Source organism: Macaca fascicularis, chromosome 8 (assembly GCF_037993035.2).
Source record: "Macaca fascicularis isolate 582-1 chromosome 8, T2T-MFA8v1.1".
Classification (NCBI taxonomy): Eukaryota; Metazoa; Chordata; class Mammalia; order Primates; family Cercopithecidae; genus Macaca; species Macaca fascicularis.
Genome location: NC_088382.1, coordinates 111,104,620 through 111,117,671, shown reverse-complemented (window position 1 = coordinate 111,117,671; position 13,052 = coordinate 111,104,620). Strand labels below are relative to the sequence as shown.

The window sequence follows — 13,052 nt, the reverse complement described above, 5'->3', positions numbered from 1 at the left end:
AATCCTAATCTCAGATACACCATTGGTGGGAGTCGTTAATTAGGAGAAAATATCTGGGTGGCAATTTGGAAATATGAACCAAATGTCTTCAAAAAGTGCGTACCTTTTGATTAGGAATTTCTATTCATTGAAATGTATGTCAAGGAAATAACTAAGAAGTGTGCAAAATTTAGTAATAAGGACAATCATTCAAGGCCAGGCATGGTGGCTCACGCCCGTAATCCAAGCACTTTGGGAGCCCAAGGCAGGGGGATCTCTTGAGACCAGGAGTTTGAGACCAGCCTGGTCAACATGGCAAAACCCCAATATTCCTGCTGAAAAATACAAAAATTAGCTGAACATGGTGGTGCACATCTGTAATCCCAGCTATTCGAGAGGCTAAGGCACAAAAATTGCTTGAACCCGGGGGCCAGAGGTTGCAGTGAGCTGAGACTACACCATTGTACTCCAGCCTGACTGACAGAGTAAGACTCTGTCTCAAAAAAAAAAAAAGGATAATCATTCAAGTATTGACCTTAATAGTAAAAAACAGGGAAAAATCTAAATATACAACAAAGAAGAAATGGTTAAATTAATTTGGATATTTTTACCCAATGTAAAACTATTGGGCCATTAAAAATATTTATTGTCGTGGAAAGCTATCCGTAATAAGTATCAGTTTAAAAAATAAGTTACTAAACAGTACATAAATCACTATCTTATCTTTTCATACATAGTGTAATTGTATATACATGCACAGAAAAGGGAGCAAAAATACAGATTTCAAAATGTTAACAGTATTAACATCTCTGAGTGGTAGAAAATTGTTATTTTCTGATACTTTTACATTTAAGTATAAATTAGCTACCTCTTATAGAATCTTTTAAATAACACTTTAAAAAGGCTAAAATGAAAGAAAAAATTTAATGAGTAAAATCCATACAGATTAATCTCAAGCTTTCCATATGTGAAAGGAATGAAAGTACTCACACATGCATAAGACCAACATATTTGCCATTTAAAAATTTAAACCTCTGAACATTTTTTAAACGTGAAATTAAAGTAACAAATTGAAATGATAGCCAGGATTTTAACAAGAGGGTTAATAGTTTTAGGTGCAAAAAGAGCTCTCACAAGTCAATGATAAAAATATGAGTATCTCAATTTATTTTTTAATAAATGAAAAATAACAGGCCTCTGTGTTGCAACTGTACAGATGTTGAAAGGTACAACTTTGGGTAGACACCAGAGGGAAGCACAGCTGGATCTCAGCCTCAAAGTTCCCCTCAGCCAAGTTCCCACTCCTCCAGAACGTAACACAATCATAGGTAGTAGCCAGGGTAAAAGCAAGAGCTTCACTAAAAAAGAAATACAAATTACAAAATAAAAATCTGAGAAAATGTTTAATCCCTTTAACTATCAAATTGCAATTTATTTATTTATTTTGCCTTGCAAATAAACAAATTACAATTGTCATTTACTGGTGAGACAATGAGAAAAAGACACCCTCAAACACTGTTGGGAAAACACAAATTGTTAGAATCTTTCTAGGTGTCATTTTCAAATTATGTATCAATGACATAAAAATATTTGTCTTTTGTTCTTGTACTTCCAGAAGTCTATTCTACAGTAATAACCAGAGATAAAAACCTTTACATACAAACATGATTTATAACACTGAACATAAATATTAAAAATAGAAGATGGTAGATTTCACCTTTAAATGCCATGTAGGAGAATGCTTAAGGGACTGGTAAAGTACCAATAGTATAGTATTAAGTGGAAAATGCAGAATGGCATGAATGATGCAAAAAACAGAATCATAATTTGCACACTCTTTGTAAAACCACATTGATATACTATGCATGCACATATTAGAAACTGTAAGAAAAGACAAAGTATTAACAGGGTACTGGAATTATGAGTGATTTTTCTTCTACACACTTTTTTCTGTTTTCCAATTGTTCATCATGAGCACATATTATTTTCATAATCAGAAAAAGAAACCTCCCAGGAAATGCTTCTTTAAAAAGTAAACACATATGATGCAAAACTGTATCATAAAACAGTTGCAATAAAAGTCAGCCTGGGCAGTAGCATTGAAAGCTAGGAGGCAGGTCATTCCGAAATGCTTCACAACAGCAATTTATGAAATAATCCATTAAATATACAGTACAATAAAAATCTCTCTATCAAAATAGCATTTTCAACTTCTTCCATACTCTAGAAATATTTGCTACAATGACAACAGCAGCAAAATCTAGTTAGCCCTGAAAGCTCTAAATAGCATGTTTAATTTTGTTCATCTTTCCAAGCACGCATGGGTGTGCTGCAGTGGAAAAGCTTGGAGCTTGTAATTCAATGTGTCCTGGGATTTGACCACATAGATATTTTATTGCTTAGAAAGGATTAGGAAGGCTAAAAAGCGTAACGAGACTACTGCTGCCCCAGTTCAACTTCGAGACGCTAAAAGTGATAAACGACTTGTGTCCCAAATTTTGTGAACAAAATCAAAATGCAAATTTGTGTTTTTCATGTGGCTGAATATGATACAAAACATACCTTACAGAATGTTTGCTAAAACTGAAGATAAACACAAGATAAAAGGAGACTGTAGTCCTTCCCTCAAGTCTCCCACAAGCCCCTTAAGGATAGGTGCCTTTATTTAGACTTTTTTTTTTTTTGAGACAGTTTCACTCTTGTTGCCCAGGCTGGAGTGCAGCAGCATGATCTTGGCTCACTGCAATGTCGGCCTCCCAGGTTCAAACGACTCTCCTGACTCAGTCTCTCCCAAATAGCTTGGATCACAGGCATGAGCCACCACGCCCGGTTAATTTTGTATTTTTAATAGAGACAGGGTTTCTCCATGTTGGTCAGGCTGGTCTCAAACTCCCAACCTCAGGTGATCCTCCCGCCTTGGCCTCCCAAAGTGCTGGGATTACAGGCGTGAGCCACCACGCCCGACCCATTTAGACTTTTAACATCCAAAGAAGATCATGATTTTTTGAAAATATTAGATATAGTATTTGAGGTTTGAAGAATTTCTATACAATACGAAGAAAAGGATGGGGGAGGGTAGGACCAGTTGGGAGTGGGAGAGGGGGGGCAATTGCAAACTCACTTTTGAGCACACAGCCAAAATGTATACCTACTAGTTCCTGTTTCACCACCTCTGTGTTGATTCCGCAGTCGAAGATTGCTTTGGTTTTGCTCACATTCTACAAAAGTTCATTTCCACTTTTTTTTGTTGTCGTATTTTTAGCCTCCTCTTTTCTGGTTTTTTTTTTTTTTTTTTTTTTTTTTTGCCTAATGCAATGTTGGCAACTTCAGTGACTCTGGGAGGCCAGTTTCCCCAGCAAGTTCCCATCAGGTACTTTTTGTTCCCTGCTGTGGATGCTTCTTGGATAGGTTGATAAGCAAATAAGTTCATGTTGGCGACAACACTTCCATTAAAGACGCCTGCAATAAATCCTATGATGCAATCGCCTGCAGCTTAACTAACAGACCCAAGCTGGTCTGGCATGATCTATGCACCAGCTTGCAGAAGCAGTCAGATGAGTCACTGTGTGGCCCTTCGGGGAGAAGCAAGTCTATACTCTAAAAAATAAATAAATTTTTATTCTAGAAAATAAAATTTAAAGAAACCCTCAACCTTGCCTAGAATTACCTTTTGTTTTTAAAGGAAGTCATATCTCAGGCTCTCCCTGTCCCTCCAAAAGAGCTCAAAACTGGGCCCAACACCAAGTCTTTCCCATGAACATTCAGGCTGGGTCTGAGGCGATGTGGCCGGCAGGTTTGTCTCGGGAGAGTTTGCTTCAAGTGAAACTACGTAGGCACATGCAGCCCACTGAGTGGAACAAACTGAGTTTCTTTCATTCTTAGTCATTCCTCAGCCTCAAATTATACACATGTTGGAAACTCCTACACCTACTTGTGCTATTTTGAAAAATAATTGGATTTAATAATTGAACTTAACCCATATGCAAATGTAAAAGGACAAGGTTGTGGAGACACAGATAAGGCATCTACAGGTCACTGAGGAATAGCGCAGAACCGACAGGCAGCGTGCCAGCGTGAAGGGCAGTGTGGCATTCCTGGGACAGAGGGGAGAGGGCAGGGCCTTCTGCAGGGGATCGGGTCAATTCTACCTGCAACAAGCAAGTAGCAAGCAGGCTTTTCCGTTTTATTTAGAGATGTGGGTATCATTTCTAAGGGTCTCCACTTGATAACTATTTTTATACATAATCTTTAACTTTTTAAAATAAATACATCATAAATACATAAATGCATAAATAAAATTTATCCTTAATTACAAAAGCAGTGCAAGCTCACATCAGCACAGAATGAAAACACAGAGAAACAATAACAGAAAAAAGTACCTTTATTTTATCCTTAAGAGAGCAAACCACTGTTAACTTTTTGTGTTTTTTCTGAATTCTTTATTCTTCATCTTTTTATGCTTATAAACATTCTGATATAATACATCATGAACATTTATCTTATCATTAAGGATTTTTTCATGAATGTGATTTATAATGCTTGCATATTGTCTCATCATCTCACTAAACCATTCACTAAACCAACTCTTTATAGCCGGGCTTTTAGGGTTATTCTGATTTTTTTGCTTTTAAAAATCATGTGGCACTGTATGTCTTTGGTTATGTCTTTAAGACTAATTCCTGACACTGGAATTTAGTTGTCAATGGGTAGACCCATTTCAACCGGTTTTGCAAAACTGCCTTCCAGAAAGTTTGTGATAATTTATAATTCTCCAAAAATATATTTTACCTGAACCCAGTTTTGTTAATTTTAGCCACTTTGACAGGGAAACTTAGAATATCTCTGTTAGATAATCTGTATTTTTCTTATCACTAATACAGCTTACAGCTAATATTATTTTCTGTCTTTATTAGCCACTTATACAGCTTTTACTAATTGTCTACTCATGCTCTTTGACCACTTTTCTATTGAGGTAGTTGTCCTTTTTTAAATTATTTTCCAAAATATGTAAGATATACATATTCTTAAAAGTATACCCCAGGACTCCAGAGCAACTTAAAACTCCTACTCTGCAGAGGAAACATAAATGTCCTGAGACCTAATCAAAATTCCCTCCAACATGAGAGCCTTTCAGGGGCAACTGACTTCAGAGACTTTTAAGTTCTATAACACAGTAGGATACCAGAGGAGATTTTATTCCTGTCCTAAATGAATGATCATTGTGCGTCCTGAAGTGAAATAATACATTACCTTATCCTTGAAGTGAAACTGCAGCTGCTATTCTTATCCTTATATTATTTGAAATCTCTTCTGAACATTTACTAAATTACTTGCTTGGCAACATTTTTTGACAGTGGGTATCTGTGAATTACATTTTATTAAAAGGAGTAATAAGGAAAGGGAGAAGGGGGAGAAAGAAAAAAAGGAAGGGGAAGGGGAAGGAGAAGAGGAGGAGAAGGAGAAGAAAGAGGATGAGGAAAAGGAGAAGGAGGAAGAGGAGAAAGAATAGGAGAAGGAAGAGAAGGAGGAGGAGAAGGTCGTCCCTTTCACCTATTTAAGGTTTTCAGCTTACTAAATTTTAGTCAATGTTCCATCCATTCTGATATTGCCTCACTCTCACTTCATGAGCCTGCGAGAATGAACCACTTCCTGGGCTGTCTCTGGGAAGAAGTTCTCAGCGTCCCTGCCAGCCCATTTGTCTGATTTTCTTGTACCACTTTTCTACCAGCCCAGTAAGGCTGTGCAGGAGTCCTCTAGTGAAACCATTGATTTCACCGCCTCGCTGCCCTTCTGAATTCCATGTGATCCTCTGAATTCCTCCTGCCTTCCAAAAGTCTGTTTGTCATCTGAATCAGACCACCACTGATTTTAGTAAAGGCGGTGAGGGGGCTTGGGAGCAGAAGCAGGTCCCACTGTGCCTGTAACCTCCTGTCTTGCTAATGTTCATGGCCCCCGCTGTGAGCCACGACCAGCTCTCCAGACCCCTCTGGAGGGAGAAAATGAGACACAGAATATTGCAGCAGATAATTATTCTCAGAGATCATTTAGTTCAACTCCATTTTACAGATGAAAAATAATGAAAGAAAAATCCTCTGATCTTATGTTAATTATCTTATTGGCAATGCAGGAAAGAGGCAAAATCTACCTTTGTTCCTTGTTTCTTTGAAAAGTTAGATCCAAGAAGTACAAAAGGCAGTTATTTTATGGGGCTCACTGAACTGAGAACCAAAAACAATGATTTGGGGTGAGTGTGGGAAGAAAAGTCCATTTTAACTCCCAGTAATGGTATCAGAATTTTAACCAGGTATTTCACAGACTCAAGTTCATGGTTTAAGAAGTAAACATGCAGTGCTTATCCTGCTCTCAATCTTCCAAAAAAAAAAAAAAAAAAAAAAAAGCATGTTTTTTCAAACTAATCAAAACTCCAAATTTTCAATTTTTACTTAGAATCCCAAAATGAAATACAGAAGAAAAAATGTAAGATACTTTTCTCCTCAAACCAGGCTTTTAGATCAAAATCCTATACCTGCTCTCTCACATGCCCTAAGATGCATTTGGATGATCCCTAAGGCTCTTTCTAGCTCTAAGATACTAGATTGCAAATTAACACCAAAACCAATTATCTAGGAGGCCAAACAGCCACATGCTGTCCCACCCTAGGCCCCGGCAGCAGCCCCTGCCAGCCGCTCACACTCCACTGAGAAAACACTGGCAACTTAACAGTAGTTACGCAGTTTCTTCCTGCTCTCTCCCGTCCTTTCCTTTCTCCATGCCTCTCTCCTTCACTTCAACCTTTCCTTGTCTCCTAAAACCCTGACCTAAATTCATGGGCCTTAAAAAAGAAGAGACTCTGGCTCTCAGGGTTAGTTATATTTGTATATTCAGAGTTCAGATGAAAGGCTGGCGCCAAAATAAAGAGAAGCCACAAGCAATTCTTGCTTTCCGTTTCTGTTCCGGAGGGTATCTGCATTCACACTTGTAAAGGAAGCATTTCCTTGGGAGTGAAAGTGAAGTGCTCCCCACAAAGTTCATTGCCATGTTCATTACAAAGTAAAATAAGGCACTTCATCTACCACAGGCATTGATTGCTTTCCACTGAATGCCCATTCAAATGCATGAACAACCTTCAGAACCCTGACTTATTTTCAAAATATACATTGAAATCCCCTGAAATGCACCAGCTTTTCTAGCACTTCCTATAAGAATTCTTAAAATGTGTTATTTGATTAGTATTGTATGTGGCAAATCAAAAGGTGCTCTTTTTACAAATAATATTACTACTGCTCACCAAAACTCATGAAGCTGAATCATTTCTCTTTTCCCAGTATAACTAGGGATGGGAGGTAGAGATCCCCAAAGGAATGCTTTCTTACTTCTATCCCACTTAACCCATTATAATCCAGTACTTTTTTTTTTTTTTTTTTTTTACCATTTACCATTAAGAAACTTACGGCATAAAACAACACTTTCAGTCGGGTACTCACGCCTGTAATCCTAACACTTTGGGAGGCCAAGACGAATGGATCACCTGAGGTCAGGAATTCGAGACAAGACTGGCCAAAATGGCAAAACTGTGTCTCTACTGAAAAAACAAAAAAAGTAGCCAGGCATAGTGGCACCCGCCTATAGTCCCAGTTACTCAGGCAGCTGAGGTAAGAGAATTGCTTGAACCCAGGAGGTGGAGGTTGCAGTGAGCCAAGATCGTGCCATCGTACTCCAGCCTGGGCGACAAGAGCAAAACTCCATCTCAAAAAAAAAAAAAAAAAAAAAAAACACTTTCGTTATTACCTATTATAATCCAGTACTTTTTACCATTTACTATTATAAGAAACTTACAACATAAAATGTACTCTCCTGGTAATGGAAAAATAAACAAAACTGATCTGAAGAGCCTAGATTCATCCAAAGGAAGAAAATATGCAGGCAGATAGATGGTAGAATGAATCTGAAATTTGGAGGCCTAAATTTGAAGACCAGTGAAGCTGTCTGAGGGACTCCCAGGTACATGTTGTTACTAAGCAACCCACCAGTCCTCCTGGGCCAAAGCAAAAATTCCTATCCAGCCTGTTGCTGCTCATTAAGGAATTTTCCCTGGAGAACTCTGCCAAACCAATCACTGCCCTCTTTCAGGTTAGGCCTAGTTTTTGTTTTTTGTTTGTTTGTTTTTGTTTTTTGTTTGTTTGGTTGGTTTTTTTTTGAGACAGAGTCTCGCTCTGTTGCCCAGGCTGGAGTGCAGTGGCGTGATCTTGGTTCACTGCAACCTCCACCTCCTGGGTTCAAGCGATTCTCCTGCCTCAGCCCCCCAAGTAGCTGGGACTACAGGTGCATGCCACCATGCCTGGATAATTTTCGTGTTATTACTAAAGACGGGGTTTCACCATATTGGCCAGGCTGGTATTGAACTCCTGACCTCGTGATCTGCCTGCCTCGGCCTCCCAAAGTGCTGGGATTACAGGCATGAGTCACCTCGCCTGGCCAGGCCTAGTTTTTATAACTGAACAAGAGTCATTGAAAACCTCTTGAAAAGGAAAAGAGTATCAGTGCCCTAGTGAATGCCAGGGATCATGAATGAGAACTCTAATTAACTTAGGGTAAGGCTTTTCTTATACTAAAAATAACTTCAAATTTTTCCAAGGTTAAACCTAGTTGACATGATCTTACCTCTTGGCCCAGGTAACAACGATGGGCTGCTGATGCTGTAAATACTGAAAGAATGCAGCAAAGTTCACTAACTATGGCAGCACCTAAAATCAGACTCACATTTATCTCTATGTGCAGAAGCTGTGCAGCTGTCAGTTCTCACCAAGTAATACGGGAGGAAAAAAGAAACAGGAAAGTGACATTAGGGAGACAAACCAAGGAAGGAAAGAAGGGAAGGAGGGAACAAGAAGAATATGTTGGTTTAAATGAGGGAGGAAGTAAGGAAGGGGAAAAATACTATGTAACCATTGTTAATTTTTTAACCAGAAATGTATGGCTATAGTTAGACCAAAGTCATAAAGAGGAACTGAGGCAGTTGCCTGAATTATCTAAGACTTTTTAAAAAGTAAATTTAACAACCTAACATCCAAAAAATCTTATTTGGATTTGCTATACATTTCAAACAAACACTTCTTGAGGTGATTGGGTACTGTTAATGTTGTTTAAATGCTTCTATGTATGTTTGATTTATCCAACTACTTTTCTAAATTCTCCTTTTACTTTCCTGAGCCTAGCAGAAATTGCTAGACATAGCTTTTCATTGATCGCTCTAACACTTACTCCTGATCTCCCTTAAGTCAGGTGGCACTGGGACCATTTGAATGGCCTGGACTCTGCAGTCAGTTTAAAACAGACCCTCACTGTAGGCCAACAGAAGATCTAGTACCATCTTATCAGAGTAATACTTTAAGCTACCATGAGCCTTAGAAATGAAACTGCAATCATCATCCTATCAAATCATTTCACCAGGGACCAACATCAAACTAGAGCTCTTTACCTTTGACTTTGTGCTACAAAATAGAATCTGAATTCAGTGAAACAGCAGTCCTCAAAAAAGTGAATACCAAGCATGGTGGCTCATGCCTGTAATCCCAGCACTTTGGGAAGCTAAGGTGGGTGGATCACTTGAGGTCAGGAGTTTGAGACCAGCCTGGCCAACATGATGAAACCCCATCTCTACTAAAAATACAAAAAATTAGCCAAGCGTGGTGGCACACACCTGTAATCCCAGCTACTGGGGAGGCTGAGGAAGGAGAATCTCTTGAACCTAGGAGGTGGAGGTTGCAGTGAGCCAAGATTGTGCCACTGCACTCCAGCCTGGGCAACACAGCAAGACTCTGTCTCAAATAAATAAATAAAAATATATATATAAATAAATAAAAATTGAACATCAGCTCACACATGAGTGGGATTCAGCCAGAAACCCGAGCTAGACCTTTGGCAAGCCTAGGGAGGCCCATGTGGGTGACATCACTTCAAATCAGTTCTTTTGCAGCTCTGGAAACATATTCCCCTTCAAAAAGAACCCTTTCTTCCGGAAGCAGCAGTTCAACAAAACAATGAAAGTAAACATCTAGAGCAGGCCTAAGAAGTCTTATATCCACGTTAAAATCATATCTGAAGCTGCTCATCCAAGGTAGCATAAAGTAAAATAAAAGTCCACAGGTTTCTTTCATTTACACACAGGATATGCACCTGAAAAGTTGCATATAAATTGTATCTATTATGTAAACTAGCATTAAGTTTCATTTGAAGCAGTGTTGTCCTATTTAAGGCAATTATAATGCCTGGAACATTGTTTAGATGCAGATTCCCTGTGCTTTCTCCTGGAGAATCTAATTCAACACTGCTGGGTTGGGACCCAGGGTGCCTCAGATGATATATTATATGTTTTAAACTCAGGTGAGTTTGAGATGCAATCATTTTAGAAATTCCTGTGGAGATTCCTATTTTTAAGCATGTGCATCATCTTCAACTTGTTTTTCAGTTAGGTTAACTTTGCCTGTATGTCAGTTTACTTCATTGAAGATGGGAAACTCACTAAAGCACATGCTATGCAGTGTTCCTCCAGACACAGTGGACAAGTTCATGTTTTCTGATGGATACAGTTTATAGAAACTGAACAAGAGCAAGAGGAAGGCAGCAAGGGCAAATTTTACCTTGCACAAGCCTAATGTTAAGGAGTGGAGATGGTAGCTGAAGGTAGGTTATGCTACGAGTTTTAGGGAGGTGGGTGTGTCTGAGCAAACACTATCTGTACTTTGTCTCCTTTAGTTTGAATCCTCAGGGATCCTCCAGAGTGTGTGCATTTATTCATCTCTGAATTAAGGAGTGTACAAGATTTAATCCGTTGTAGGGAAGAGAACTCTGGACCCCTCACCATTAAACTGGTGATACTCAGGGAAAGAAACAAGACTGATGGTATTAGCTGGTTCATCATTTACTCATTGGGTATTGCTATCTCTTGATTACCAAGACCACTTACAAGAACAATTTTGACCATTTTGAGTATGCAACTGTCCAGATTAATACGTAGAGAACTGATCATGTTTATTTGATAGTGCCATTATCTCTGACTCTGATTCACCCACACAGAGCTCCTTTCTGGTCCTAGACCATCTAACCACACTGTCACCCCAGGGCCTTTGCAATTGCTCTTCCACCTGCCTGTAACACTCTTACCCCAGGTATCTCAGGGCTTGATGCCTCACTGCACTCAGGCCTCCACTCAAAGCTCACCTCATTGGAGAAGCTGTCCATGATCACCCTATACAAAAGACCTCCCCCATTATTCTCAGTCCTTCCAGCCAGTTTTGCTTTCCTTCATAGCACTTATCATCTAATTAATGTTTACTTTTTTGTTGATTTACTGTCAACAAGTCTGCCCCTTCCCCCCCTGCCGCCCCCCCCTCCTCCCACCGGCCCCCCCACACACACACACTAAGTACCATGCAGGCAGGGACTAGGTTCTATTCACCAGTGAATCTCAATGCCAAGTATATAGTGGCGTTCAAGGCATACTCATTCAAAAAGTGAAAGGGTATATGTATTGGTTTGAAAAAGATATGATAAATTCTTGACGTTTCTGACCTTAAAAGATATTTTGCATAGCCAAATGTAAACAAGCATATGCATTTATAAAACTAAAGACTAGAGAGTTTAATTAAAATGTAGAGTCATCCCATTACTTGAAATGTTATCCACATGAGATACCTATAACTTCAGCCATTTTCTGAATAATAGCAGGACCCCTTAACAAAAAACACACAAAATGACTAAAATTATCACAGGCAAAAATGCGATGAGTAGGGAGAGGCAGTATTTATCATGACCTGTATTGTTTTTGTTTTTTGAGATGGAGTCTTGCACTGTCACCCAGACTGGAGTGCAGTGGCGCAATCTCAGCTCACTGCAACTTCCGCCTCCCAGGTTCAAGGGATTCTCCTGCCTCAGCTTCCCAAGTAGCTGAGAATACAGGCGCCCACCACTACACCGGGTTAATTTTTTGTATTTTTAGTAGAGACAGGGTTTCACTATGTTGATCAGGCTGGTCTTGAACTCCCGACCTCGTGATCCACCCGCCTCACCCTGCCAAAGTGCTGGGATTACAGGCTGAGCCACAGCGCCCAGCCCCTGTACTGTACTTTTAAAAACTTTTTTGTAACTATTGTATTTTTTGTAACTATAGGCATCGTGTTTATTAAAAGTATGTCTGTCCAGGAGTTGCTTTCCACTACAGTTTAAGCCCCCTGAGAACAGGGCTCATCTTATCCATCTTCGCATGTCTCTATTACGCCTATCTGAATGTGTTACGAATAGTAGGTAACCAGAAAATACACTTACCTAATGAAAAACACCTGTGAGTATCAAATCACATAGTACCTATATGTTCTCTGAATATATTTTATACATTTTGGCAGTAAAATAAGAGTTTCTTAATTTAGCATTGTTTCGCTTGTACACATGCTTGCTGACAAAGATCTTAAATCTTCATAAAATTTAAGATGGAGTAGAGAATTTTAAAATATGTACAAAGACAAAATGTCCTAAAAATACTTTGTTTTAATTGACGATAGCATCAACACTGCAGAACATCAAAAGCAGAACGTTTCAATCTGAAAAGTCCACACCATAAAAAAGACCATGCTACTTCAGTCCAGACTTGTTAACCAGAAATATCATCCTGTGCAATCCCAAAGATTGCCTAAATCTTAATGGGATTATGAAAGAATATCCAGTGTGTGTTCGTTCATGTTATTTCCAGAAACTACAGACAGGCCTCGTAAGGCGGATTTTCAATGAGGCTCACGAAGCCTCTCACTTGCTCAGGAAGGAAGCCCCATGGTGTGCCCAGGGGCCCGTTTCCTTACAGTCCCCACCGCATCTCACACACATAGTTGCATAAGCTTCAGACCCACCCCTGCCAGGGCTCCCTTAGAATATTAATATTAAGAAAACTGGGCTAGAATTCGCAGAAATGATCCAGAAGTCATGTATTGACTTAAAGCATTTTCAACAGCCCAATGAGAGAGAAACAAACCAGGTCGAATTGTCTCTTTGCACCATTGTAACCATTACTTTTCCCAGGATAC

General features: G+C 39.2%; 1 protein-coding gene across 10 annotated transcripts in view; it reads right to left on the bottom strand.

Annotated features, from left to right (window-relative positions):
- GRHL2 (grainyhead like transcription factor 2) overlaps window positions 1-13,052 on the bottom strand; it is a 184,709-nt gene that overhangs the window by 168,849 nt on the left and 2,808 nt on the right. The gene's annotated exons all lie outside the window — the stretch shown is intronic.